Below are 5,141 nucleotides of genomic sequence, written 5' to 3'. Positions count from 1 at the left end.
TATTTCTTGTCTTGCCAACATTTAATGCAAAATCGTTAATGAACGACATGGAAAATGAAAAATCTAGATTCAATTTTGAACGCTCTAAACACGAAAAATGTGCGATCTCTGCTTAAAGTTGTAACGCGTTACGCGCTTAAAATGTTTTTTATTTGCGTTTCAAACTACTACTTTTTGTAACAAAATTATTTGAATGTTAATTTCTTACCAGAATCAGGTAGTTCTTTTAAAAACCTATCCATTCATACCAAATTCACCCATATTGCGAGTAATTTTTTTTTTATAAATCACCGATGAGTTTAAGATAAAGTAAAATTCTAAACTTCTAAAATGGCACCAACATCGCGCGTAGCGTCATATATACTGCAATCAACACAAGAATTGAAGAGAGGTAGAATAACAAAACTAAAATACTTTTTTCTTAAGGTAACATCTCCTTCAAATCTAATTTTACGAAGAAATAAATAAGGAAGAAGAAACGCCCTGGAAGATTGAAATTTCTGTAAAATTTTCACAATATGAAGATGTCAGGCGTCCCTACGGCGACGGACGTGATTCTCGGCGATTGACTGCGCTTCCGCGGAGTTTTCACGGCGCGTAAGGAGTTTTCACCTCGTGTTCACGGCGATCTTACTGCGCTGGCTGGGTTCACAATACGTCCTATACTCACTGATATATATTCAGAAGGAATGGAAAACATTTTTGTTTTTCAAGTTACACGATGAAAAGACGTAATCATGCCAAGAAATATTCTTAATAATTAAAAATGTTCTAATTACATGTAAATAATTAAGTAATGAATTATTAATAGTTTTATGATTAAACTCCTTTTTTCTCAATTTCATCGGTTCAGATGTGTTGTTAAATTTTCTTTGATTTTATTATGAATGTATAAAAAATAAACACACTGAAAAGTTTCTATAAAATTTAAGTGAAACAACAGAAAGAGTTCTGGTGTAATTTTCTCTTCCATTTTTTTTAACTTAAATGCTCCTAGTGCAACAAATACGTTGGAATTATTGCTGATCAAATATGATCCAATTGCTCTTGTTTTGTGAGCTAGCTGACAACGCTCTAACAGCGCCGTAAAAGTGCATTGTGATCGCCAAAGGACGCTGAAGAAACGCCATCGGAGCGCAATGTTGCCGTGTTATTGCAGTCGAAAAAATCTAAAGAAGATAAATCTCATTCCAAGCGCTGTAAATTGCGATACAAACGCAGAGACATCTCGAAGATCTCTCCGGGAGGGGAACTCTGCGTGGAAGCGCAGTCTACTATCACTGTGTTCTTGCCGCGATCATGTGCGTCTTCGCGGCGTTCGTGTGGAGCTCCCTCTACGTTGTTGGAGATCTCACCGCGCTGCTACGGCGATCATACTACGTTTCTACTGCGTTCTTATTAGACCGCGATCACACGGCGCGTACTTTGTGCATTCCCAAAGTGATCGCCGTCCCTGGCGTTCTGAGAGACCCTACGCGACTCACGGCGTTCAGTGGAGATCTCGCCGCGTTGTCAGGGCGCTGTAGGAGACTCTACTGCGATCATCTCGGCGTTTTGCATTTTTGAGGACGCCGTGCAGTCGCCGTGAGGACGCAGCCCCGGTGTGACAGGGGTTTTAGTGAAAATAATATTAGTTGCTTTCAATGTGAAGTAAGCTTAAAAAATAACTGCAAACCTTTGATCCTGCCTTTTTCTTTGCTCTAAGAAGATCACTTGCACTAAGAATCGCTGACTCCTTTTCATCTGCTGACACTGTCTGATTGCTTATTACTTCCGTGTTGTCTACATACCATGTTATATGATAGAAAAGGTTGTTTTCATTTAATAAAGAAAATTTGCAAATCATGTTCACCGTAGGTTCGTGCTTTTCGATCCGAGAGTTTTTCCCTCTAATGTCAATGTTAGTAATAAAACTCTTCCAAGTCACATTATGGTAGGCCACTGAGACTTCAGCGAGTTCACCTTCTACACCTAAAACAAGATGTTTTTGAAACACTATACTATGCGCCCGGCGGCAACAAAGTTAAAAAAAACATTTTTAGCATATAGGTCACAGTCAATGTCATGAGGTCATTACCTTGATTTCACCTGAATAAACTGAATTAGTGTAATATGCATATTTTATTAAGTCTCTATCTTCAAAAGTTCAAAAGTTATGGAAAAAGTTAAAAAAAAATAATACATTTTTTGCATATAGGTCACAGTCAAGGTCACAAGGTCATTGAGCTTGGTGTCATTTGAAAGAATTTGCATACCAAATACATGGAGTCTCTATCATTCATGGTTCAAAAGATATGGCGAAGGTTAGAGTGGACAAAAGAGAGACAAACAGACAAACAGACAGGACAAAAACAATATTCGCCTCGGATCTATCTATCCGGGCGCATAAAAAGGTCGCTGTGTTTTATTTTGATTAGTAGGAAATTTTTATCTAAGAAAGTAGTTAACAAAGGAGTTTAGTTGGAGAAAAAAATGCTTTAAACTACAATATATAAAGTCAAAATTTGCTCCAAACGGACAAAATAACAATGTATTTAATCAAATATATTGAAGATATTAAACGAAATTATGAAATATCAAAATACTAGCATTTAATGGAAATATGGAAGAAGAAATGCAGAAATGCAGATAGAATTCAAACAATTGTATTTTTCTCTCTAAAATTAGTTTCTCTGTGTTTAAAATTTTCAAATTGGTAAATATTTTTATGCTAATGAAAATACGTTGTAAAGCACGTTTTGATTGGCAATGTGCTTTGTTTGAATCAGTAAAACGAGCATTCACGAGAGCGAACGCTTTTCATTTTGACGTCATAATAGCGCAGCGCAAAAAACAATGCCCCGTGACTTATTTCATATAACAAAACTCAACAAAATAAGACGAAAACAACAAACTGAATGCATAGATTGCATAAGAATGGAAATTATCTTCTAATTTGGTATTTGCTTAAGTGTCGCCGGTAAAACTCAGTTTGCGACCGTTAAATTATCAGTGACGGTCGCAAATACCAAATCAGAAGACAGTTATTCCCTAATTTAAAGGTTCATAATGATATATACTTTTAAATAACTACATGGCAAGAGAAAGACTGAAAATAAAAATAAAACTTATTCAACACTATATTAATCATTCATTGAATAGAATTTTATTACCAAAATAAAACCTAGCAGCCCTATTACGTTTCTTCTTTATTTTCATCGATTATTTCATTTCATTATATACTCAACAAATAAAGAAACGCATACTGTTTTGCTCATCAAAGAAAGGACAAGGTAAAGCAACTGCTGAATCTGGCCTCCTATTCGATGTAAAAATCAAAACACAGTTAAAAGACAGATATTTTGTAGTTAAGACCTTAAATCAATGCTTGTCGTAAAACCAGCACTAATTTTAATTCAAAGCTTAAACGGTAGACACAAAAGGGAGAAGAAATAGGACGTTTTCCCGAATTTTCTCAATTCTGGTGGAATTTCGTCAAATTTGAGATACGTTTCACTTCGGAAAACTAAGCACGAATTTGCCTATCTGTGATTTTTACGCAGAAGATGCATCTGATACTTGTGTTTAAAATATATGAATTTGGTAGATAGGCAAGCTTGAGCTTTATGGGTTTTTTTTTAAGAAAATGTGCCGTAAAATTGATTAAAAGTGCATAAAAATGAGAAAATTCAGAAATTGAGATAATTTTCTGACCTTCCCGTGCCCTCTGTACATCCCATAACTTAAAACCAAAACTCATTTTGTGGCATGGGTGTTAAGTGGTTTTCAATTCATAAACTGTTGCATCATTCTGAAAGACACTCCAAACCAGGGGTCAAAAAGGGGCCTTACACTATCTTTTCCTTTGGAAAAAGTATATGGAACATTTATCTTTTCTTATATTTGGATAACTGTGACCTGTTTAAACTGAAACTTTAGATTATCATGTTTTATCTGAATACGAGTTTCTTTTTTTTTTTTTTTTTTTTTTTGTTGATTATATTTCATCATCTTAAGGGTTTTATTACTGCCATAATTTATTACTATCATTTTTTTAAAACAATACTCAAATGCCGTAAAGCAAGAAACAGCAATTCACTTTGTAATTTATTTGATACTATACAGTTGTCCACTGGCATTTTGTGCAATTCTAGATCTTTCATCAACCAGAGACAGGAACAATTCCAAAGTGACATAAAAGTGATGTATATCATACTTTTTGAGTGGGATGGGACATAATATTTTTTACCACGAAACATATCTCTGAGAACCTCGTTAGTGCATGTCTGAAAATCGGGAATTTAAATTTGGCGGACAAAAAAAATTCATGAAAATTTCCCTAGGAGTTGAAGCACAAATTTGAGAATTTCCTTTCTTCTAGAAGTTGTTTTATGAATAAATATCATCATAAATACAATAACAAAAAAATATTAACAGTAAATATTTGCATGGTAAAATGTTCCACGTGTTGTTTAATCATTCTTGAAGGTAAGATTAGAGTTTAAAGTTCATACGTACATGTTCTGTTCTTTTCTGTAAAGAAAGTGAATAAGCAAATCAAAATTTCAACAATGTTAATATACTCAATAAAAAAGGATAATGATTAATAGAAGAAAATATGCATTCCCCGATCATTACGATTTACTTTGTGAGATATGAAATTTAAAATCCATGTTACCGTACCAAAACAGTAAGCAGAATTGCAAAGTGCAAGAGGTGTCAGTTCATACACAGAGTAAAGTCCGCAGTTCTTCACACGGATGGTATGGGATCGTTCACATGTTAAACCAAATCCAACTTGACACACCTTAACTGAAGCCATGGAACCGACTTCAGGCAATGACCCTTTGAAAATCATCATTAACCAATTAGTCTTTTTGCCATTAAACATGCTTATTGTATAAAATATTTTCTTTGAATAAATCGTATGATCTTGGTCAGGTCTTATGAACATTTGCTTGAACCACACTCATTTGAATCAGAGATTTCTTAAAAGACAATATTATGTTACGTTGGATCCTTTCCACCAAAATAAGATTTATGTTTTTTTGCAAATTAATGTTTTTAGAAAACCTTTTTTTTTTAATTCTTAAAGAGTGTGACACCAAAAGTAACAATATTCCTATCTTAGTCTTATGTACTTTTTATGTTTTTTAAATTAA

At 34.0% G+C, this 5,141-nt stretch overlaps 1 long non-coding RNA gene across 1 annotated transcript; it reads right to left on the bottom strand.

Annotated features, from left to right (window-relative positions):
- Positions 1 to 1,855: 1,855 nt before the first annotated feature.
- On the bottom strand, positions 1,856 to 4,780 carry LOC134263058 (uncharacterized). Its single transcript, XR_009991171.1, has 3 exons — positions 4,663 to 4,780; positions 4,498 to 4,512; positions 1,856 to 1,971 (listed from the first exon to the last, which is right to left on the bottom strand). It is a non-coding gene; the product is annotated as an uncharacterized LOC134263058 (long non-coding RNA).
- Between the last annotated feature and the right edge of the window lie 361 nt (positions 4,781 to 5,141).

The sequence above is a fragment of the Saccostrea cucullata genome, unplaced genomic scaffold (genome assembly GCF_032062105.1).
Source record: "Saccostrea cucullata isolate Sc308-1 unplaced genomic scaffold, CSIRO_AGI_Scuc_v1 ctg1666, whole genome shotgun sequence".
NCBI classification, from domain to species: Eukaryota; Metazoa; Mollusca; class Bivalvia; order Ostreida; family Ostreidae; genus Saccostrea; species Saccostrea cuccullata.
Note: the sequence above shows the minus strand (reverse complement) of the source record. Positions and strands in the feature narration are given on the sequence as shown.